Genomic DNA, 25,688 nt, shown 5'->3' on the forward strand with positions numbered 1-25,688 from the left:
AATAAGGCACAGTATTCCAAATATATGTAAGTGGAAATTGTGGTTTATTCGAAACCGAACAGGGATTATTTCAGTGTATATGAAGGAATAGGAGGGAGAGTGCACAAGCCCAAAGCTATAGACTCCCACTTTAAACATCTGTGCTGGTGGGCCCTAGGCTATAGTTTGATTGTGGACATATAGATTCTTATTTCTTCCTTTAGATTAAATATTTCCAGTTTCAAACTTTGTCAGTGTGGGAGGATACCATATGATTGTAATTACTGAAATATGACCAAATAAGCCACTATGACGCAAAATTAGAAGCTACATTAATCTTTTGAGCCAAATAGTTTCCCATAAATTTTATGTTGTAAAGGGATTAGTACTCAAAGCAAAATGATTTGCAAGACTGCCCTTTGAAAAGGTTCAGTTTTGTAGTTATTCTCTCCACCATGAATGAAACGAAAACATAAAAGCAATACTTAGATTCAGTCATCCAGAAATGAGTATTATGTCTGAGTTGCTGTTGGAATGAAAATGGGAAACCCTTTGGGAACTTATTGTCTGTAGGGGAAGGTTTTTGGTGAGGGGGATCTCAATTGTTAAAATACATGGGCCACAATTGACTGAAAATTAAGTGAATTTAAGTCCTATTGCTTTCAGTGGCGAATGATACCTAACTCTCCTACTGGAATGAATGTGCTTTGATTTGTTATTTTTCTGTGGGCTTAAAAATTGACCTTTGACACAATTTCATGGAAGGCCTAGAGCAGGGGTCATCAAATTTTTTGAGTCAGTGAGCGCATTTTGAATTATCAGAAAATGTTGTGGGTGCCTGTCACAAAATGGCTAAAAAAGCAGGAAAAAAGATAGGACTACAAAATCATGTGGTTGTGTGCCCTACTATCAGCCACCTGATCATAGTGGGAAAGGCAGCTACTGCCTTGGGTCACAAAATCCCGAATGACTAGAAGATGGGGCAGCAGTTGCTGCCAGATGAGCTGTCAGAGACAGAGGGCATGAATGATGCCTTTAGTGGGGAGCAGCCCATGGGTGTTGACAGAGGCAATAGGGTAGAGCATCAAAGAAGGCTGGGCAGCTGGCAAAGGAGAAGGCCACATCACCACAAATATTGTGCTACCTTTGCCATTGGGTACAAACCCATGTCCCCCAGGAAAGCCTGCTCCTCCAAGGAAGGGAAGTCTTGCAGGGAAGTTCTTGTGAGTGAGCAAGATGCATCTCATCTTTATAGGCTGGCGGTTCAGGCCTGACCTGAACTATTGCTAGCCTAGAATAAAGATTTCTTCCTGCTCACATGCACATAGGCGCCTACTCCATGGGGCCTGAGGGGGCCCGAGCCCCCTCAAAAATTCGTTTGGGGGGGCTCAGCCCCCCCAATAATCTCGGGCGGCGTTGGGCGCGTCCGCGGCTTTTATAGGGCGCCCGGCGCGCACCAGCTCGATAACGGGCACCGGCGCGGCGGGGGCGCCGGGCCGGGGGAGGGGGGCGGCCGGCCTGTCTCCCTGGCAACCCCGTTGAGCAGCGCCGGCTCCCCCGGGAGGGCCATCCCCCCGCGGCGCCGATCGCCAACACCGCCGACGCTGTGGCTGCCCGAGCCTGAGCCCGAGCCAAAGCCCGAGCCAAAGCCCGAGCTCGTCAGTCAGTCAGTCAGTCAGGAGAAATGGGGAGGGAGACGAGGGAGGAAAATTGCGCGCAGGGTGAAGAAAGGAGAAGGGCGAACGAGACGAGCTTCCAACCCAAAAAAGGGCTGGAAGATTGGGAGGATGAAGGATCGGGAAAGAAAGCGACGCCTTCCCCGCCCGCGACGTCGCCCGCTTGCCATTGGCAGCGCAGCGGGCGCCCAGAAGGGCTGGGCACCGGCGCAGGGCCGCTCCACAGCCGCGGAGGACAGCTGCGCGGCTAGCAAGGTGCGCCGCGTAGAGCGCGGCCCTTGTGTGGCCCGGTGGCCAGGCAAGCTCGGGCGGGGACCCCCATGCGAATCTAAGACGGGAGAAGAGGGCAGAGCAAAGGGGGTCCCTTCCCCAATCTCCGGCTCTGAGACTTCCCTGCGCCCCAGAAAAGCGAAAGGATTTTCTCTTCTTCTTTTTTTATAAATATTTTATTAAGTTTTCAAATACAAAGTTAGAAACATACACTGAAGAAAAAAGTAAAAGAACAAGAAAAAGAAAAAAAGAAAAAGAAGAAAAGAAAACCAACCATTCAACACATTTTTTATATAACTAACTGGACTTCCTCGCATCTCCCTTACCCTGCATTCTTTATAATAAAGATATCAGCAAATTATTACCTTGTTTCGTACCTTATTTTGTACTTTTCAAATACTATACCTCTAAATTTAATATACTTTTCATCAGTTACTTATATCTTAAATTAAACATAGTATTACCTTAGATTTTGACCTTTTCTTACTTAAAATATAATTTCCTGTTTCCCAAATCTAATTGCTGAAGCTATAGTTTCCGAATCGTGTAAATTTTTAACATTCATACAACTTATATTGTTTTTGTAAATAGTCCTTAAATTTTTTCCAGTCCTCTTCCGTTGTTTCTTCTCCCAAATCTCGGATTCTGCCAGTCATTTCAGCCAGTTCCATGTAGTCCATCAATTGCGTCTGCCACTCTTCCAGTGTGGGCAAATCTTGTGTCTTCCAATATTTTGCGATAAGTATTCTTGCTGCTGTAGTTGCATACATAAAGAAAGTTCTATCCTTCTTTAACACTTTCTGGCCAACAATGCCCAAGAGGAAGGCCTCTGGTTTCTTGGGAAAGGTATACTTAAATACCTTTTTAAACTCATTATAGATCATTTCCCAGAAGGCCTTCACTTTTGGACAAGTCCACCAGAGGTGAAAGAATGTCCCTTCAGCCTCCTTACATTTCCAACATTTATTATCAGACAGGTGATATATTTTTGCAAGCTTGACTGGGGTCATGTACCACCTATAAATCATTTTCATAATATTTTCCTTCAAGGCATTACATGCCGTGAATTTCATTCCGGTGGTCCATAACCTTTCCCAGTCCTCAAACATGATGTTATACCCAATATCCTGAGCCCATTTTATCATGGCTGATTTGACTGTCTCATCCTGAGTGATTTTCTCTTCAACCTGCCCTCCATCCTCTTGCAGAAAACTCTTTGCCTGCCCTGCCCGTATCTCGTTTTTGCTTTTTAATTCCACACACGCACCCTTCGGCGCGCGGGTGCGTTTCCTAAGAGAGTGAGGACCCCCGCCTCCTCCCCACCTGCTCCCTCGCCAGCCAGCCAGCCGCGCGCCCTAGCCGGAGAGCCCCGGCTGTCCCCGTCGCGCAATCGGCTGGATCTCCCTTCAGCAGGCCGTGCTCACAACTCGGCCCAGGGACCCCCAGCAGCGGATCTCCGGCCCAGCTGAAGAATCCAGCAACAAGCCCCCTCCTCCCCAATCGCTCCGCCGAAATACACTCCAAAACCCCCCAGATAGGCCGCCGGCCGCCAAGTCTAGTGGCGCCCTGAGCGAGGGTCTCTCCCCAACACCGCCACCTCGAACTGCGTTCTCCCGGCTACCCGAGCGAACCAGCGGCCCCCCCCAATATTTTTTATAAGTCGGCGCCCCTGCACATGCAAGAGTTTCAGTTGCGGAGTTCAGGGCAGAAACCAAGAGACCACATCAGCTACTACCACATTTTCTTACAGAGATAAGTATTTTTCTTATGTTCAGAATGGATAAAAGGATTGGTGTCCAATCCCAGCACGCAATGAAATGTGGGCTTCTTTAAGAGTATGTGTTTAGTGTAGGAAGGTTGAGTGATTATACAATGACATTATGTACCAAAATCATGTTATTGACACATTTATCAATGAGACATGTACAAAAAAAAACATATTAATGAGAAATGGCAACATATTTGCATCTATTTTAGAAATGCTGACTTCTGCTGTTCTAAGTGACTTTTGACCTAGGTTAATACTCCAAGGAAAATTAAATACTTTTTCCTTGTCTTCTGTAAGTTTTGGATTAATCATCTTTTTCCTTTGTATCTGCCTAGAGCTGGATTTTACTGTTAAGGGACTCAGAGTTTTGCTTTTCTCCTTCCTGTTAATGCTCCCACTGCTAATATGAACTGCCCTGTAAAATTCTGCCTGGCATATAGCCAGAGATGAAATGTACCAGAACAGAAGGAAATCCACCCTGACTTCAGTAAGGAGATGAGCAGCACAACTGATGCTGTAGAAATAGCCATCCATCAAACCATGTAGTTTGAGCTATCAACATTATATTCTAATCAGCCAGTTGATGAGTGATTCCTTCTAAAGTAAAGATTCCCCAGTTGTCTTCTCTGGCAAATGCGTCTTTATGGAATTTAGAATAAAGCTTTTCAATTCCATGAGATTTTACAGGAAATGTTAAATAAAGAGTCTAAGTGCACATTTCCTTGTTGTCTGAAGTGTTTGTGTTTGTTGTAAAAATCTCAGTCATGGAAAACTTGTTTTGCGTATGGTACAGGTTGTTACGGAAAAATCTGGGTGCAGTGTTACTCTGCCACCCAGCTCATCGGACTAAGTCCGTGGGTCCCTGCGGAAGAAAATGAGCTCAGCCGGACGCAGGAGCAAACTGCAGAAGATCCGAGTTTATTGCGCAACAGGTTCAAGGCGAGATTGAACCCAGAGAAAGGGGTGACATGAACTTTTGAAATTTTCCTCCATATCCCAGAATACAGTGCATGAAACGTCACGAATACATTATGGGAAGGTTGGGTTTCACAAGTTACATCATGAATATACTTTACACGTCATGAATACATTATGAAAAGGTGGGATTACATTAATTAGCATTTTCGGATGAGGGAGGGGGGATATGCGGAGCGGGAAATATACATAGATACACATTTATTGAGTACCGGTGGTGGCAAGACAATGGGTCAGAGATATGCATCGTCTGCCACCTAATATTGCCTAGAGGGAAGGTTTGGTGAATTAAGAAGTTCCTGCGTACGTGACCTGCCGCTTCAGGGATTATGGAAGTAGGGATAGCATCATGGAGTCCACGGGGAACTGAGTTGAATGACACTGAGAGCGAAGAAATCGGAGTTACGGTTGATTTTATATCAATTTCTAAAGATTTCAATGATTTCAAACCCATTCTGTACTATAGGGCAAAAGCAGAAACAGAATGGATACATTGTAACAGGAGGTCTGTGATTGGCTAAAGCGGGGCCATAGGAATAAGCGGGGCCTCGGATGTTCCTAGAAGGAAGGGGGAAAGGAGCCCCCCCCCTTCCGTTCCGTATCAGTCCCCCATTCGGAGATAGATTTGCATTAAAGTTCTGTAAGAACTTGCAAATCTTTTCTCCGCACCCTAAATCTCGGTGAATGGGATGTGTGGCTTTATGCAAACCTGAAAGGGACTTGCAAGCCATGCCTCTTACGGTCATTTGCAAGTATAGCAGTGCAGGTAGCTGCATATAGGGTATTATATAAAGAACACCTCTTGTATTTTGTTGCTAAATTAGTTGTGGCATTCTCAATAGTGTTTTATGCTTTACACCTAGCAGGAAGGTCTAATTGACTGAAAAATGCAGTTGGCTTCCCCCCCGCCATTTGTGTGTTCTCAGGTGTCAAGGTAGCTCTTCTGTGGTCTCACACTGACATAGTGCTACAGCAACACATCCTGTCTGTTGAATCCCCTCAGGGCTTTCATTTAACCATGTCGCCTGGCATTCACCATAGCTGGCACAGGTTTGGGCATCTCGTGAGGGAGAGGTCTTCGCCTTGGCCTTTAGCTATGGGATTCTATTATAGGCTGTGGTTTTGCACGCATGGGGGTTGCTCACTTGCACTTAAAGGACCAAAAGGCTAATTGCAGCCTGGATACACTTGCCCAATTCAAACTGAGTCCAATTTGAATTTATCTTGCCCCATGGTTCTCAACTCTTCAAACCAATCTGTTAAAAGAAAACCATTCTTAACAAGGGCAGTTGTCCAAATAAGTCAATTTAACTCTATAAGGGATCATTCCTGCTAAACCAAAGCATACGCACCTTCATGTACCTGGTGTTTTATGGATCCAGAAGCTTGTCCTTGGCAAAACGAGGTTTAACACATTTTAAAATGGATAGGGAAAGTTGGCGGTGGAACAATTAAATGTGGTTACAAGTTGATCTAAACATTGGACTACACAATAGTGTGAGCTATTAGAAAGTATAAAATGCATGAGAATTCTCCATTGGTGTGTAAGCAATAAGACATTAAACATAAAAACAATTACACACAAAAATTGCCCCCCTTTGTGGAAATCACACTGTCAGACACATTTCAACATTCTTACATAATAACACATAATACAAAACAAACTAATTAAATATCAGTTACATATCTTGACACAATTGTGATCTTTTATGCATGTATCTTTTGAATCCTGGAGCACAGTCTTAAGGTTCAAAAGTGAGAAAATGTCCTTGCAATTCAACTCCTCCCCTTAGCCATGAGGGGTTGTTGCTGCTTTTCATCATTGCACATCTGTAGAAGTGATATCCTGTAAGGGGCAGGGTTTTGGGGCTTAAAGACAGTTAGAAAAGGGAGGGGGCAAAAGGCGAAAAGGATGTAATGTCCTTTGGTTTCTGTTGGAAGTTGCAAATAATAAAATCTTAGCGAATTAAGCGTTTCATTCATTCCAATATTATTATCACATTTTCCTATAACTACTGTTATTATCTGCTAAGTTTGTTTGCTTTTCTTCACTTAGTTTTTGTTGTTGTTGTTCTTTTCATATTATAAAATAAAAAATTACTCCACATGTATAGAAAGAGAACTGTAAAAATACAAAGGTTAAAAAATAAAAAGGAAGCAAAAAAAATTAGATTACCAGTTAGATGAAAATGGACTTGACACAAAGACATCAGATTCAGAAAATAACTATTATTAAATAGTACAAAGATATTATCAAAATCACACATATTACTACTGGACTGAAAAAAGGGAAAACAATGGGGAAAACTTAAAATTCACCATGTGCTATCCAATAAAAGAACTTCATGAGACTGGCTTTCAACATGTGATGAACATGTCCCCAAAGTAAAACACAAACACACAAAATGAGCTATGAGGAACCAAAAATAAATAAATGCTAAGACACACAATTAATAAGTAATCTGTTTTGGCATTCTAACATCCCAAATGAAAATAAAAATGTTTCTTGATGTGACATCATCAGCTGTAATGTTAATACTGGGAAATGAGTTAATACCAAGAAAAAATGAATGGCAATTTAAAGTTGTGTAAGTACCTTGCACTAGCCAAAATGACAGAATTAATAAGAGATGCTCAGGCCGAAGGTAAACAAGTACCATTCCACAAACAATGTTTGGTTGTGCTTCGATTAACTTCATAGACATCATGGAGAAACGGATTAAATAAATGAAAACAGATTATTTGTAAGTTAAAAAAAAAGTGTCAAGGCCACAAAGAGATTGGAGTTACTAATATAGCAGGGATTCAGACTTGTTTCACAGAACAGAAAGAAAGTTGCTGTGGGAGGAAAAAGGGACAAACACTTTGTTATCGGGGTTCACATATCCTGTTAAAAGGGAAAATTATTTCATGTGAGAAGCTTGTCAGGAAATGCTGTTCCTAAAATTCCCATTGAGGGGGGGAATGCTTTGGTATTTACCTGTGAAAAGAATTTGGCATGTTAAGATTTGGAACCTGGAAAGCTCTTGACTTTCGATGGGCTAGTTTTTTTTGGTTTTTTTTTTCTATTGTGGTTTTTTTTGTTTTTTTTTTTGTTTTTGTTTTTTTTTTAGCCTTTTGTCTTGTAGCCCCTGGAGCAAAGACAGATTAAGGGTGATTTCCCTCAATGGTTCCTCAATGGTTCCAAGTTTTCTTTTCTTTCTTTCTTTCTTTTTTTTTTTGGAAGAAACCTCCTCTCCCCCCTTACAGTTCCCCCCTTCCTCTCTCTCTCTTCTTTAGCTGATCTAGCCTCTGTGCATGTGCAGAGTTCATGTCTCAGCAAACCTTTTATACTATTGAAAATGTTGCATCCTTTGGCTAAATTACCATTTGAATAAGGGAAAGGAAGGGTAAGGAGTAGATTTTGAAAACAGGGTTTGATTTTAAACAAAAAAAAAGAAACTCAGCAATTTAAGTATTCACCAAAGCTAGCAATTTCAGCCCAAGCAAACTGAGACTGCTTCCTTTATGTACAGGAAAGGGCTAATATCCCTCTGGCCATTCGCGGAACAATCAACCGCTCTCTTATTTATGAGTAAAAATGGCCAGAGTTAGAATTCATAGGATTTTTTTTTTTTTAACTTCTCAGCAATTTCAGCCTTACCATTTGCAGACAAAAAATATTATTATTATTATTAATATTATTATTATTTCCTGCCCTTTATTTACAGGAATGGTCAAGGCTAATTCTACTTGATTATTCATTTGTATGTGCTTAAACTTTGAGTAGACTTTTAAGTCTGATTTTTAAATAGTAGACAAAATGATAAACACTGTAATCACTCAAATGCTTGGTATTACCAGTTGGGCTTCACCTCTCACCTTTTAAAACTAAAGAGCAAAGCTAGGCTGAATTTCAACTCCATTACCACACCAGAATTTAAGAATTACCCTCCAATGCTTGCAGACACATGGTCTTCCACACAGCCACAAATTGGGAGAGTTGAAAGGGACCCTGGGGTCATCTAGTCCAACCCTCCAAAATATAGGGTTCACAGCAAGATTTCACAGCAAGATTTGTACTACCAAAGAGGCATACACATTTAAGTACAGATTTACAGCTCGGAAAGGAAACATCTATACTCCTGAGAGGATCTCTTATAAAGCACAGTTAAAGCAGCCCTAGATTTGATTTTTTTAAAGGGAATACACAAGTGTTGCCCCCTCCCCTCTTTGCAGTTTCCTTTAAAGGAAGCTTACTCGGGAGTAAATTTACCTAGCACAGAAGTAAGAAGGGAGAAACCAACTGAAAGAGGCAGAGTGAAACAAGGGGGAGGGGGGGCATTTTCTAACAAAAGAGGCCATGAAGTCTTATAGAGACTGATATCAGGAGCCTTACAATAACTCTTCTGTCCAACCAAATCAAAGTTGAAACTGGACTCAAATATTTTTTCTTAGAATGAACACCATACTTTTATAGGCATACGCTTAATGAAATACATACACTGCATTTTAGCTTGAGCGAGCAGTTGTGCTCAACTAGGCTTTTGCAGCAGAAACATTAGGTTATCATCACCTTCCAAAATAAGACTGTAGACTCACAATCTCAAAAGTTGGGGCAAAGCAGGAGGTGGGGTAAACATTTGCACACTTCATTCTCATCTTGTCTTATTTAGGACTGCTAAGATCCAGCATGGCTTCCTTAGATTTAAATTTTGAAGCAAGCTTGCAGTTTAAACTATGCACACTTAAGAAAAGCAGTCTGCCAGAGACAGAAGGAACAGACAACACACATAACAGACAACATGTAAACATACATATTCTCATATATGTATTAACAGACAACACACATAACAGACAACATGTAACATATAAACAGATATATTCTCATCCTTTAGTTGGTTATTGCAAGGAGTTGGGCCACTACCTTTGGCTTCATTAAGTGAAATTAGTAGGAAGGTCCCACATGGTTTTATGAGCCTCCTTGCCTCTTCAAACACACCACCAGTTAATCAAACTGGTAGGGCTCATAACGCTTGGTCGACTGGGTACCCCTTTATAGATGCATGCGTTGCTGTTGTTGCTTTTTTGCTTTTTGCTTTTTTTTGGGGGGGGTGTGTCTGGGATAGAGAAGGGGGAAAGAGAGGGGTTGATTAGGATTGGTATGTCTAGGGGTTTGGTATGCTTAGTACAGGGACGTATAGTAAAGAGGAGAAGGGGCTTCTAGTTGCCTGGCAACTTCCTTAGTGGGTTTTAGAGAGCTCTAGCTATCCGGTTCCTTGCGTTCCCTTTCCTATTTCCTTATTTCCTATTTCCTTATTTCCTATAACCTGGGGTCTCTTTCCACTCTGCCGGTCCTGCCCAATTCCTCATGGGCTATCCCTCCTGGCAACCTCCTACCTATCGTCACATCTCAGGAAAAGGGGCCCTACTGGACGCCCGCGCCATGCGGTGCCAGATCGGGTGATCCCTGGATAGAATTTCGAACTGAAAATCCCCCTTGCTTTTGGAAGCGGGCTCACGCACGATACACGTGTTACCGACCAGTGCGGCTGGGATTGGGATAGAAAGCAAGACCACTTCCTGCCCCCTAGCAAGGACGCTCGGGAAGTTCGGAAAGAGAACTCCAACCCCTTGCTTTCAACTGAGATGCCCGTTGCGGAGAGTCGGCTGTCTTTCCAAGCCGGGTCTCACCGTCTTACTTTCGGGCTCCCAATTGGTGCGGCTGGCTGGAGATTTTAAGGAAAAGAGATAGAGCTCAGAACCCCCCTTTCGGGTTGAGCAGCGGTCCACGGTCTCTCTCACTAACCGGACCAAGAGAAAGGCAAGAAGGAGCGATAGAGAGGAGGGCAGAGAATTCAGTTGCCAGGAGATTCCACCCCCTTCCCACCAGTGCACTGGATTTTCCTTTTTCCTTATACTCACGCGTCTTCTATGATGATCCCGGGATCGATGAATAAGCCGGCTGGATCCCTTTTTTGCTCCCCGGCTGAACTCCTAGGGCTTTCGATTACCGCCCAGAAGATGGCTGGGGGTCCAAAAGGATCTTCCCAGGCAAAATGGCCCGGAGCCGGCTGAAGATTTCGGGGCCCCCAGTCAGCAGCTTGGGAGAACCGCAAGCCCCACGTTGCGGCGCCAACTGTTACGGAAAAATCTGGGTGCAGTGTTACTCTGCCACCCAGCTCATCGGACTAAGTCCGTGGGTCCCTGCGGAAGAAAATGAGCTCAGCCGGACGCAGGAGCAAACTGCAGAAGATCCGAGTTTATTGCGCAACAGGTTCAAGGCGAGATTGAACCCAGAGAAAGGGGTGACATGAACTTTTGAAATTTTCCTCCATATCCCAGAATACAGTGCATGAAACGTCACGAATACATTATGGGAAGGTTGGGTTTCACAAGTTACATCATGAATATACTTTACACGTCATGAATACATTATGAAAAGGTGGGATTACATTAATTAGCATTTTCGGATGAGGGAGGGGGGATATGCGGAGCGGGAAATATACATAGATACACATTTATTGAGTACCGGTGGTGGCAAGACAATGGGTCAGAGATATGCATCGTCTGCCACCTAATATTGCCTAGAGGGAAGGTTTGGTGAATTAAGAAGTTCCTGCGTACGTGACCTGCCGCTTCAGGGATTATGGAAGTAGGGATAGCATCATGGAGTCCACGGGGAACTGAGTTGAATGACACTGAGAGCGAAGAAATCGGAGTTACGGTTGATTTTATATCAATTTCTAAAGATTTCAATGATTTCAAACCCATTCTGTACTATAGGGCAAAAGCAGAAACAGAATGGATACATTGTAACAGGAGGTCTGTGATTGGCTAAAGCGGGGCCATAGGAATAAGCGGGGCCTCGGATGTTCCTAGGAGGAAGGGGGAAAGGAGCCCCCCCCCCTTCCGTTCCGTATCAAGGTCTTGGCACACAAGTCTTGCATGTTGTTTGATCAAATATTTATTTCTCTCTGGATGGTTTTCATAATTTTATGGTACTTTCCTATGTGAGCCAAAATGTATATGCCTTGAACGTGTCCTCTGTGTCTCAAGACAGATCTAAGGTCTGTGCTTTTCAAAACTGTTGAAAAGTCCAGAGTTCATGGTGAAATAGAATGTTCTTTAAAACAAAGTGATTTTCTTAAGTTCACACAGCTTTAGGGAGGAGCAAAGTACAAAACAGCAAAGTAAAAACCATTCCCTTTATGTTAGATGATTTAAGGAGCACATGCAGAGTTTTTGGAGAGGGAGAGCAAGTTAGAAGATATATGAGAGTAATGATCTGTTGCAAGAATTTGTTTGAGAATGTAATCCTGTTTAATTTTACATTTGCTTTCATGTTTCTCAATTACTTCCTTGTACATCTAGCCCGAGAATTACATTTCCAATAAACAAAGGGCCAGACCTAATACACAAGAGAATCCACTAATGGAGGCATGTGGGACCAGTGACAGGCTTGCCTAACTGGGGTTTGATGTACAGAGGAGACTTTGTGTGAGCCATCAGCTCTGCACAATGCCTATAAACAACTCAAAAGAAATGCCTACTCTGGTTATGAAAATAATACTGGTCAGAGAACAGCTCCCATGTGGGAGTGCCAGTTCCCCTAAATTAATTGAGTTAAAGGCTCATCTAACCTATTTTTCAAATCTCCCAGGAATGGATGCTGTACATCAACCCAGGCAACTTGTTCTAGTAATCCAATTTTATGCTGTGTTTTGCAAAATTACACAAGCTCAGTAATGGGGGAAATCAGTATAATATTTTACAATGTGCATAAAATCACAGGCTCAGTATTTCTTTTAAAAATTATGCTGCTTTTAAAAGTGAAAATCTTCTCAAAACAATTAACAACATATACATAAACAATTAACTAAAACAACAGCATTACAACAACATTTCCAGATCAACATTAAGATGTCAATAATAGTTACAACCTTAACTTAAAAAAATATAAAACGAGCATCAACTGAAAGCAGATTAGACTACCCAAATCATTAAGGGTTCCTCCGGATCACCTATTTATTGAGCGTTCATATTGATTGGCTTGCACAAAGCTTGCAAAGAGGTTAGACTGTGTCCGGTTGAGCATTCATCCTGATTGGCTTGTGAAATGTTTCCATATCCTCCTGTTAATCATTCATTGATCCCACACTTTTCAGTGCATTTTCCCATCACTTTCCAACTGTATTCTTTTTGCACTAGGGTGACGAAACACTTTAATCCACTTTAATGGTTCAAACCATAAGGAGCAGTTTAGGATGCAGCTGAACTCAGCTCAGACAGGCTCAGTCAGAAATAAGTCCTAAACCTCAGCCCAGGATCACTCCCTCAATGTTAAGATCTTTTAAAAACTATTACGGCATAATCTGTGATGATAGATTGGGCAAAAGATGTTGGACACAATATAATGTTTGAAGATTGGGAAAGGTTGTAGAGAAAAGGGGTCAAGTTCACTGCATGTACGCTGTTAAGGGAAAATGTCATGAAAATGATGTACCTAACCCTTGTAAAACTAGCAAAAATCTATCATAAGAGTGACAATTTATGTTGGAAATGTAAAGAAAAAGAAGGAACCTTTTATCGTATGTGGTGGACCTGTCCCAAGGTAAAAGACTTCTGGGAAAAGATATATAATGAATTGAAAAAAATGTTGAAATATACATTTATTAAGAAACCAGAGGCCTTTCTTCTTGGAATAATAGGTTTGGAATTGCCCAAGAAAGATGTTAGATTGTTTTTGTATGCCACAACTGCAGCTAGAATTTTGCTGGCCAAAAATTGGAAATCACAAGAAGTACCAACAGTGGAGGAATGGCAGATGAAGATGATGGATTTTTCAGAGCTAGCCGACCTGACCAGAAGAGTCTGTGACCAGAAGGAGGAGGAGTATCAAGAGGAATGGAAAAAATTTAAAGATTATTTAGCTAAATATGTTAAGATAACTGAAATAGACTTACGAATATAAGATAGGCCTGCGATTTAAATATGTGATGTTGTAGAATATTATGTTTAAAGTTAAAATGAAAAGAAAGAAAGATGCTAATTGCCTAAGTAAATTTTGTGTGAAAATAGTTTTGGAAAACTGCTACAATGATTGATATGGAAACTCAGCCATGGGGATTTGAGGAAGTCACCTAACAATGTTAACAAAAGTGGAATAATTATAGTTAAGATAAATGTTTGTTTGTTTGTTTTTGAAGTTTTTGTTTTATTTGCTATAAATTTGGAAAACCAATAAAAATTTTTTGGAAAAAATTAAAATTAAAAACTATTACGACACAAGCAGAGATCCAGTACCTGCCTTACACTTGTAGATATGCAGTGAGGTTGTGGAATAGTTTAACAGTGCAATTGGTGCATTTGAAGAGAACGTATGGCGATGCTGATACTGTGCTGGTTCTCAACAAGCTGAACAAAGAGATAAATCAGGAACTGGCACCTGCTGGCCAATCTTAAGGCACGCTAAAGCAACAACAACAACAACCACACACTTCATGAAGCAAATCAGATTTCGCTATTTGTCTCTAGTCATCAGACCATCACAAAACCAGAGCTTAACAAAGTGAACTTACATATCTATATGAAAGTAACACAAGTTAACATAGATAAGGCTGACACAGACCCAAATGAAACCATGTTCAACAAAACAAACTTTAAATTCTGAACGTTCCAGATATATTGCATTTACCCTTGGGTTTGAATTAGTGTTAAAAGAAATCCAATTTACACAAACCTGAATAAAATTATATAAAACCTGAATTAAATAGAAACATAAATATACTTAAAATTCTGAATCTCCCTGGCAATATAGAGCATTCTTCCTAAACATTTACCCATTGTCAATTACTGCAGATACAAAACATGTAGTTGTCTCACGTTACATATTTATCTCTTTAACACAGCAGATAAATTACAGCCCCATGGACCGATCTCTCCACATTTCTCCCTAAAGTATGTGCCAAGCTTTATTCCCTCAGCACATGATACTAAGGAAAATATATAACAATATGTACCGTGGTTGTGGTTATCCAAAGCAGCTGAAAAATCAAGGCGAATCAACAGTCGTGTTCTCCTGATACAGGTCATCTTACAGGGAAACCAAGTCACTTTCTGTATCAATACTGGGCTTGAACCATGATTGAAGTGGATCTAGAATATCAGTCTTCTCCAAGGGTATGTGGCCTCTACAGAATCTCCAACTGTTTGGGAGAAACTTACAGATTAAGTTACACCACGAGTGCGCATATGTATGCTCTTATGTACATGTGTGGCACCTCTAAGGGAAAGGGCAAAATCTGTACAAGTGGCTGTCCCAGATCTGCAATTCAAATATAGTGTGTCCTTCAGAAACATGGAATCCTTTGCTGAGACAAAGAAGTCTACAAATAAAGCAGTTATATGTGTAGTTTTAGTGGACAGATGACAGGGACCTCAAGCATACATGTCTACTGTGTGTTTTGATATATTTACAAATGCTGTTTTCTGCTTCACATTTTACAGCGTACACTTGCAAGACTACATACAGTGGTGCCTCGCAAGATGAAATTAATTCGTTCCGCGAGTTTTTTCGTCTAGCGAATTTTTCGTCTTGCGAAGCACGGTGTCAGAAAAGTTTTGGAAAAGCTTCAAAAATCACCAAAAACCTCAAAAAAGGCTACCACACCGCGTTCTATGAGTTGCTCCTCGAAGTCAAGTCGCAACTGTATTAACGGTGTTAAGAAAAAGGAAACAAACTTGCAAAAAACGCAAGACGTTTTCGTCTTGCAAAGCAAGCCCATAGGGAAATTCGTCTTGCGAAGCAGCTCAAAAACCGCAAAACCCTTTCGTCTAGCGAGTTTTTCGTCTTGCGAGGCATTCGTCTTGCGGGGCACCACTGTATACGTTAGTATTTTGGTTTGCAAATAAGCACAGTACAGCGCAAATCTACCTTGAGTGCAGTATGAGGATATGTAAAATGTAGGCATTTATTAAAAGTAACACAAAGGAGTGTATAACTGCACCCCTCCCATTTGAAATTTATTCTCTGTAAAATCATAGGGATTTACTCATACGTTGCACAAGTGAGGGCAGGGAGATGTTAGTAAAGCTTAGTGGTAGACAAGGGCAACCAGAAAAATGTTTTATATTGGCTTAATGCCATTGTATTAAAAGAATTGTGTTGTGGTATTAGTTTTGATAAAGCCTGGCCAATAGGAATTTCTTTTCCATTTAGTGTGGAGTGGCTTTAATGTTGGAAATAAGCCTGTTGGCCGGCCCCCAGAGCCGTGCAGATGAGAAAAAGATGCAGGAAATTCTCTTGTTTACTCATGTCTGTAACACTGAGAAGCAAGAACAGCTCCTCAAACCCACAGGGTAAGGGGTGTTTGTCTCTTTATATCTCTTTTTAAAAAACTGATGTTGTCAGTTGTTTGTGACAGAAATGAAGAGAAGATAGGAGAGTGGTACAAGTGAGGGAGAAGATTTTGAATGTATTATTAAACTGGACTTAACTGCATTTCATCTCCCATTTGTTTCAGCGCTCTTGGTAATAACTTTTATGGCATTATATGAAATTATTTTTAATGTTTAAAATTTGAAGCATGCTCAATTACTCTCAGTGTTTATTTAATGTGCCTGGCAAAATTTTCATCCCTTTTATGTTTTAGGTATAAAGTACTTAATGTTTATGCTCATTTCTAAAGTTTAGTGTTTTGTGCCTTTTTTTAAATCAAGCAACAGCAACCTAGAATGCTATAAATGTATATATAACAAAATATGTCACACAGTTCTTTTTTCCCTCCATTAAGTAGAAAAAAGTGTTAGCATCTAGGATAGCTTGTGATATTCAATGATATTACTCATATTCTGATCTCTTTGGACTCTGGCACTTTGTTAGGACACCGTGTAGGCAGGGTGCTTTTAGCTTAAAATGTGCAGCATGCAATTCTAAAAATCCTGATGGTCTTTTGAAAAATTACTATAGGCAGACTGTTTCTCCGTTTTTAAAAATTGTTTCCTTTTTAAAAAGGCTAGTTTCAGCAATTCAAAACAACAACAACAAACAAACAAAACAAAACAAAACAACACCCTCACTTGACTGTGAGTAGAAAGGGTCACTGTTTGCTTTTGGATCTTTGAGAATAAGCTGTTGACACCAGTAGGCAAATGATAGCTAGCAAAAGTTACCATTGATGCCTCATAATAGAAATTTGATTTACCTTGATATAGTAGGGCAGAATTGCAAAGCAGAGGCAAAGGCTGTTTCCTGAAAGTTTCAAATGTCCCTGCTGATGTAGTGCAACACAATTAAATTGATGCAATAACATGAACAGAGCTATCACACCGAACTGCATGAGAATACATCTGTTGGTGGCATCAGCAAAAATCTGACCAGGAAATTCCTTCGGTGACACTCTCCCACAATATGTTCCATATTATCCATAAACCATTTGGGCCATATTGCAAGTTCTTTCAGATTTTCAGAGGCAGCCGTACTCTTTCCTCAAATCCTAGGTTGATAGATAATTTGTCATTTACATGCTTGTTGGGAAAATGCAGTGCTCAAATAACCCTGTCTCATAAATCCTGAACCCCCTCACTTGGGGAGAAGGGCAGGGGGAGAGCAGCAGCCCAGTTTCAAAGATCTTACATTGCTTTTTAGGTTTTGCAAGCTTCCAGGAAAGAGGAGTTTCGCAATATTCTGGAACAGCTGTAGAGAACATGTCTCACGTTCTCAGATTTAGTAAATGGATGCCATTATCATGTCCTCGGAGAACAGTAAAAGCCCCGGTGGTTGTCATGTGATGATGAAATCTTTTTGATACGTTGCAAATAAATAAATATTTATAGGGGAAGATCAGATCCACAGCTTATGCCAAGACAAATATTGGAAGGCACTGCTGGGTCTGGAACACAGCTGCACTGCCTTACTAGCAAATTACCATTTCGATAGGAGGATTTGACTGATTATTCAGTGTGTACAGTGTGCTGTACAACCATATTAAGGGCAAAAAACCCAACATAGTGGAAATGGATGCATATGGGGTCCCCCCATAAGATGATGGCCATAACTTGCTCTAGAGGTTTCAGGGCACTTGATACCAGATCACTGCTGCAGAGTTCTTTTGTCTGCGGATGATACTGTAGTACACTAACATGCTGTTTTCCTTGGAAGATGGATTGGGACAGAGGCTGCCTGGCTCACTGGTTGCTCATTTTTTTCTTTTAAATTGGTTGCCTTTCCCCATACCATCTTGTGTTGGAGGGCGGCCTGGTAGGAAATTTAGTCCAAGATGATTCTTGATGCAGAAAACTCTAAGCAGAACGGCCCCAGCAAATGGCGCTCCAGCCTGTGATCTCCAGTAAGGATCCCAGATCATCAGAGTGTATGGGCCAAATAACTGGGTGATTTGGATGGGATCTTCTCTCCCCTTTTGAGTTGAAGCCAGATGTCACTACCCACCTCGTGTCAGATCAGGGCTCCCACAAGAGGTCTCTTTTGCTTTGTTTCTCTGACCTTTTCCATGTCTATGTTTTCTTCTATCTGATGTTTCTCCAGCTCTCTGAGTTTTGCAAGAAGTGAACTTTCTTGTCTGTGAAGCATTGAAGAGTTCTGGATTTTTATTTTCTTAAAGCACAGAAGCAGGGTTTTTTTAAAAAAAAAAAGTTAGAAGCTTCATTTGAGGTATTTTTGTTTTGTTTTTTAAAGAAAAATCTATGTTGCTCTGCTTTAACCAAACAAACCTAGAGCTCTTCAGAACTCTGCAGGGAACACGTTTGACAGCCTCAAGTTGTAAGGCATATCAGCAGACACACACATGCACCAGAAAATCAGAACTGGCTGGTGGAACGGAAACTCAGAAATTCAGTTGCATATATATTCTGCACTTCTAGTATCACAAACAACAGAAATGGTTTAGCACTAAAAATACTGAAGACGATTTCCAGGGTGTGAAAAGGAAATTTATCTTGTATTGTATACATATCAAAATAATGAATTAACTCCTCTTTTCATATATGAAGTCCAAGCAGTTGTGTTTCACACATCTGTTTTATCCAGCACTTTTGATTTACTGCCAGGACTATTTCATCTCACTGTAGCTGTAAGCATGTGTCTCAGTACATTTCCCTTTTCGGGTAGAGCATATGATTTAAAATGTGGTACTCGACCTGCTAGTTACTTAACAGAATGTCACTTCTTCATGGAATCACTTTCCCTTAACGCATCAAATTATTTACTGTTGATGAACCTGCCTTCTGCTAATCAGACTTGACACCATGTTGAACGATGTATTTGAAAGGAAGGAAAACTCACTGCATTTATATTTGAGTTGGAGGTTGGAAAAAGTCCTCTTTGCAGAGAAAAAAGCTGTGTGGAGGAAAATGGTGTATGTTAGTGTCCAAGTTCAGTCTGGTTTTGATCGGTGGAAGAGTTCGTCGTAATTGGAGAAGGTGTGAGGAACAGTACAACTACTTCCGATATCTGATTTGGACTGACCTCTTATACGACTGTAGCCCAGCATACAGGCCTGGTTTTTGTAGGGCAGTTTTTCTCTTGCTTTACCTTTGTTTAACCTTTAATCATTGCCAGTGAAGTAAGAGAACAGTTATTTCTGAAATCTTTTGCTCAGCTGGCCTGTGATGAAAATGTATTTTTGCTATGTAGCGCCAACAAAATGGCATTATCGTTACATATGCTTGGAATGGGTCACCTGGAAAAGTATAATGGGGGAAAGCAGATGTGAGTTTCTTTTTCCCCCCCAAAAGATATTTATTAAAGTTTTTAAAATATAACAATGAAAAAATAAAAAGAAACAAAATACAAAATACAACATAAAAACAGTTAAAAAACAAATAATTTCCCATAACATATCTTCCTTATGCTTATTTCCCCAGACCTCCTCATACCTCCCTTCTTTGTATTCCACTTCAATTTGTTAGTTCAGCAAATCCTTACCATTAAGCTTTTACCCATTTATAAACCTTTTTTTCATATCTCCTAAAGCATTACAGCTGGAAACCCCTTAGTTTCTATCCAACATCCTTCTAGCATTCATTAATTTTACAATATTTCTGTAAATAGTCTTTAAATTTCTTCCAGTCTTCTTTCACCATCTCTTCTCCCTGGTCTCGGATTCTGCCAGTCATTTCTGCCAATTCCATGTAGTCGATCACCTTCATCTGCCATTCTTCCAGAGTGGGTAAATCTTGTGTCTTCCAATACTTTGCAATGAGTATTCTTGCTGCTGTTGTAGCAGATGTGAGTTTCAGACTAATATTTCCCCACAGTCAATATGAGATGCTAAACAAACAAACAAACAAACAAACAAACAAAAATGGTATCTTGATCCAGTAATATAGAATAGGACCCAAAACAGTCATGAAATCTGGTTCCATATTTTGGGGAAATTTTCATTGGATTCAGTGGACTCTTTCCCTAAATAAGTGTTCATAGGATTGCAGCTTTAGTTCCATAAACTTTTCCTACAACTCTGCTTAGAACTTGGGTTGGATAGAACGTGAAGCTTGAAGAGTTAGTTAGCTTAGTTTTTCTCTGAGTAAACCCATTGAAATGGATACCTTTAGGTTCATTAATTCCAATGAGTCTGCTCTATATTAAACCTTAGTTTCTTTGCATACAAGTCGTTGTCCCAAGAGGAGAGGGAATAACTCTAAGCAAGTGATATCTAGCTTGGGGCCTCATTTCACAAACCTAATGACATGCAGATTGATTCTATATTAGATTTGTAATAGATTGAGAATTTTCAAGTCCTAGTGGCTTACCAGATGTTCCTTTTAATGCTTACAGGTTTCCAATTTCAGATAATATCAGAATTAGTTTAATTCAATAACAAGTTGCTGGATGAACACGAGCCATTTACCTCCTGCCAGCTGTATATTCTCTCTAATTCACTTATAGTTGCCTCCCCCTGAAAATATATATATATTTTCCCCTTTACTTTCTTGCCCTAAAATAAAAATAAAAATTAAACAAACTATGGGTGACAGCCAACCCCCCAAGTGGCTTCTTTTGAAAGCAGCTTGTGCATAATACATTCAGATATAGATGCTATTGCATTCATATTTCAGAAAATTTCTGGACACTACCTGTTTTCAGAAGGATTCTGTCATGCAAATGTTTCCTTTTGAGAGTGAACTTTAGCAATTTTTTCTATTATACTTCCTTCAAAGACCTCAAAGTGGCTTACAGGTGACTCCCAGGTGGTCTTTCATTGAGGCATCTGAAATGGTGAGACCAGCTTCAGCATGAGAACTGTGTCACGTACCTTCAAATCCCTTTATCTAATGCCCTACCACAAAGGGGCTGGACCTTTTGCAGCCTGGGGGCCACTTTCTCTCTCTCATGGAACCCTCTGGGAGGTCATATGCTAGCGGTGGGCTGGGCAAGCACCAAAAGTAGATGGATCAGTAGGTGTCGCATTTGTACAGCCGGCCATATTCCAGCCGTGTAAAAGTCAGAGGATCCTCCACCTACAGACACATATTTCTCCATTGAGGAAAGCAAGAGGTATGATCACAGTTCAAGGACACAATCCAGTCAAGCAAAAACACTTGTGATAGCAGAACAGGGCTGCTTAGAGGAGAGTTGTGGAAGGGGGTGTCATCTAAGGAGGTCACCTGGTCCAATGAGAGTCCTGAGGGCCAGATACAGTGGTCTGGAGGGCTACTTTTGGCCCGAGGCCTGAGTTTCCCTACTGAGCCATAATAAAGCCTATGTTCATGTAAATGTGATAAACACTTGTTCTTTTGTCAGTCTACATCTGTCTGCAACTTTTTCTTCCCTGCATTGAATGTTAGTTTCTAAGCTACTCAGGTCAGGGGCCTTTTCTTTAATACTTTGTAAAGTGTCGCCAAGCTTGATGATTTATTTAGCACAGAGAAGGGTTCAATACCAAACCCGCTGATGAGGGATTAATCCTCATTGTTCAAAATGGAACTTCCCTTTCTGAGAAAAGATTGCACTGTAAATCTAATTAAGAACAGTCTTTTGTTTTTAGAATAAATTAGATTTTATTGTGCTATGATGCTCTGTTTTACAACACACACACCCTGATTACATACCATGCCTATCTAAACATGTGTTATTAAGTTAAATGGGAAGGGAGACAGCTCTCCAAACAGGAGAATTAGCCGGGCTTCTTCCTCCCAGTACTTTTTACCTTTCCTTTACTTATATTATGGAAACAGCAGCAAGAAGGGTTTTCTTCCCTCATCCCTTCTCTTTAGTCCTTCATCAAAGTTGTCATTGTTCACATAAATGAAGGAAAGATATGAATTTAATGGAAATAGATATACAAATAAATTAGTCATATTTGCATGATAATAAACTAGACATTTTAAACTACTTACAATCATATCCTAACAGGAAATGCATTTGATGGTTAAATTATGAAACAATTAGGGATATTTTGACTAGTACCTAATTTATTTAAGTCTCGTATTTGCAAGTAATTACAATATAAATAAGGAAAGTGTCTTTATATATTGAATGTATTAAATCTCAGAAGTCTTCTCTATTACAGCTTCCAAGTCTTCTGGAAATAATTACAATTTTATGCCTGGTTTGAGAAGAAATATGAAGGATAGACAACAGCCTTCAATCTAGTAGTTCATGACTAAGAAGACCTGAATAATGAAAATCTCTTTCCTGTTTGCAGAAGGCATTCTGTAGTCCATCTGGTTCTGCTGAAAGAATGCTAATATAATATTATTTCCATAGTTTCCAAACATGCTGGCAGTTCTGTTATTTTGTTGTATAGAATGTGAGAGCACAATACACCCTGGATTATTCACACCATAGTTCATTTGGGGAATGGTGCTCGACAGGAATCAGTTTGGAACCAGTGACCCAACATGAAATGGAGTATGTGGCTGTTGAACAGCTTGACGTCAGGTCTAGAGGCTGACAAGCTAGAGCTTTATAATTATATTCCATTCACTGAACACTGTTTTAATGGGTATGGTGATCTAGAATTTTTCAGCAAATGGATGCACTAATTTAGTGCTGGGTAACAAACGTACGTTCCAGATTGGACCTAACATTGAGCTCCCTCTTTTATGTTTTCATGTGCCCAGATGCAAGTGTGATGCTAAAAGTATCACAAGTTAGTAACAGGTTTTCTGGTTGTCTGGGCATGTGGCAAATTATTTCATGAACACAATTCACCATGTGCAATTCAAACCGGGCTGAATGGTTTGAAAACCATTCCCAAAATGTCTCATACTGGGGCCATTATACTGGGGCCTGGGTAGATATTAAGTTCACGTATAAAACCTGTGCCTTTTGTCTCTATTTCACAAAGAGAAAGTAAGAGGTGGTATCACACAATCTCCTCATTTATCTTGTGCTGCAAGAGGAAGTCAGAATAAATGAAAAATATAAGTAAGTAGGTAGTTAGGTATCTATGTAATTAAATTTTCATGGCCTTTGGCTAGTCCAATAAACTGATTGATATATATTGAGAGAGAGAGATGTATAATATATATAGTTTTTGGATTTTATTAACTGTAAGCCACTTTGAGGCAAGAGTGGCAACCTATACATGCTATACTAATTGTAGTAATAAAAATACATCACCCCTTCATAGTTTGAAACAGTGTTAATCCTCTTTAAAATATTAGATTCTAAAAGCACTGGGAAATTGTCCCATTGTCTATGTGTATTTTTCTTTTAAAAAACACACACACAAAAAACTGATTGTATGCTGATGGATTTCCATTTATTGCTCTTTACTGAAATGTAATTTTGCCCCATGCAGTGTAGGCACAATATCTCATCTGGCCAATTCTCCTATATCCTGCTCTCAAAATAAGGCAAATCAAAGGAGGTGGGTTGTATCCAACATTGGTCATATTCAAAGTAGCCCTATAGAAATTAATGGGCTATGACTAACTTAGGTCTTTTCATTTCAGTGGGCTTACTCAGAGTAGAAATTAGCTAAATACAGTCCAGTAATAACACCACCAATGGATGATTGCAGGCAGTCCTTTGTCACAGGATGTGTCAAAGCCACTCTAAATCAAAGACCCATGTACATTCAACTTTTATCCTTGGTTACTGATTTAGCAGAGAGAGAGAAATGTATGAAATCACATTGTTGGTGGATGGGATTTATTGGCTTAACATCTGAGGAGATTCAGGAATGTAACTAATTGCTTCTGAAGTCAATTGTAATTTATTTTAAGTAAATTGTCTCCAGATTTGCCTTTCCTTGGTAGACAAGTCCTCTTTTTTAGGTGTTTTGCCAATAATGTGATCTCCCTGATAAACAGGCTGTCATGGAGTCACTGCATGCCAATCAACTGAATTTTTGCACATGCAAGTTCACTGCTTCAGAATTTCATCTGCAGAATGTGTTTTGCTGTCTGCAGACAATCCCTAGAGTGTAGACCCATCTGCTTATAATTGGTCTATAGCCCCAGGCTAACCAAATATCTAGTATCACCAATGGACTGTGTCAGCAGCCCTTCCAGGCTACAGTGCATGACGCATTTTCTTCAGTGCATTCTCTTAATTATCTCATGTGCCCATGTAGGGTAAGAGGCATGGGAAGAAGCATCATAGCAGTGCACGATGCCAGGGGGGAAATGTTTCCAGCTATGTAGAACTGAACCAGTGGGAAGCAATATCTCATCTGCTGTATGTTATTAAAAACAATTCCTAATGCAAAACATTTAATACAGTTCATCCATATGGCTTGGTTTTCCTACCAAATCTCTGCACAGAGAATTTCATTTTTCACCTGGTGGGTTTATTTTATAAATCATAATCCCTACCTTCTAAACCATAATCCCTCCCTGAAAAGTCATCTGATCATAATTATGGTTTTTCCATATGTGCTCCCCCCCCCTGTTTATCACACACAAAGCCCAGAAATGGTGCTGTGATGTATAAGATGTATTTATCAGAGTCATAAAAAACTGAACCTGTCTTCTGTGGGATAACCAACCTAATATAACCAACATGCTTAAGTCTAATTAATGCATGATGGGGTTAAGACCACAGAGTAAGCTGTTCTGCCAGGCTTAGCTCACCTTGGGAGGGACTAGGTAATCAAGCCTTCAGTCTACCCAAGAAGCTCAGACCATGACTCTTACAAGTCACTCTTGAGTTCCTACACCAATAATGCAGGAACTTTCACAACTGTAACTAAGCCAGGTTTTGCTGGTTGTGCAACTTTTTCTGCATGCTGTATGGAAAACCCATGAATCCAACCTTTGGAAAGTTTGCAAGTAAACCATTTTTAACTTACCAAGTGTGTGGTCTTTTTCTATGCTAGGGGAAGAGAAGAGTTTTGGAACTCACAAGGACATATTTTAAAGGTCCATAAGCCTATATTTCTACACTTTGATGCATATTTTGTGACTTTGAATATCTGTCACCAAAGGGTACTTGCCCCAGACTGGACCTTGGCCTCTAGGGAATTCTTCCTTTCATCATCATCATCATCATCATCATCATCATCATCATCATCATTATTATATTTTCCTTTAACTGGCTTCTGAGGCATGTTCTTCTGAGTATACCACTGGGGTAAGGGCATGATGTGAAGGCACATGATGCAGCCATCTTGCTAAAGCTCAGCAGTGTCTGGATTACTTGTGTTCTATGATGGCAGAAAGATCGAGCAGAAATATATTAATTAAGTAAATAAAAATCCAGCAATTTATAGCCCTTTGCCAACAAAGCAGGTGAAAACAGAAACCCATTGGGCATTCTCTACCTCTCAAAGTTTGTGATAAATTGCAACACTATTGGGGGTGGGGTCTGTCTCCTCTTTTTTCCTTCTAGAAAAACTGCAAACCGCTCTGAAGCTCTTTTAAGAGTAAATGGAAGAGAGCAAGTGAGAAATTGATAATGGGAGGCTTTAGATAGATCTTTGTGATGCTAGTGCTAGAGGCGCCAATCAGTACCTCTGCCTCCTGAGGACACATTTGTTTAGGTGAACATGCTCCTGAATTTGAACTTCTGATCTTACTGTTTTTGCTGTTTTTAAAGAGTTCTAATTGTTTTTAACTCACTTGTTTTATTT

At 40.3% G+C, this 25,688-nt stretch overlaps 1 protein-coding gene across 3 annotated transcripts in view; it reads left to right on the forward strand.

Annotated features, from left to right (window-relative positions):
• The first annotated feature begins 15,656 nt into the window (after window positions 1-15,656).
• The window catches only part of CCDC102B (coiled-coil domain containing 102B), a 76,745-nt gene continuing 66,713 nt past the window's right edge, over window positions 15,657-25,688 (forward strand). The window contains exon 1 of one of the 3 annotated variants that reach the window (XR_014529480.1): window positions 15,657-16,008. The gene's annotated coding sequence lies outside the window, so the exon portion shown is untranslated. The remainder of the gene's footprint in view (window positions 16,009-25,688) is intronic. The other 2 variants (XM_083518739.1, XM_083518738.1) reach the window with 2 other exon arrangements.

The sequence above is a fragment of the Podarcis liolepis genome (genome assembly GCF_965112155.1).
Source record: "Podarcis liolepis genome assembly, chromosome: 8".
Classification (NCBI taxonomy): Eukaryota; Metazoa; Chordata; class Lepidosauria; order Squamata; family Lacertidae; genus Podarcis; species Podarcis liolepis.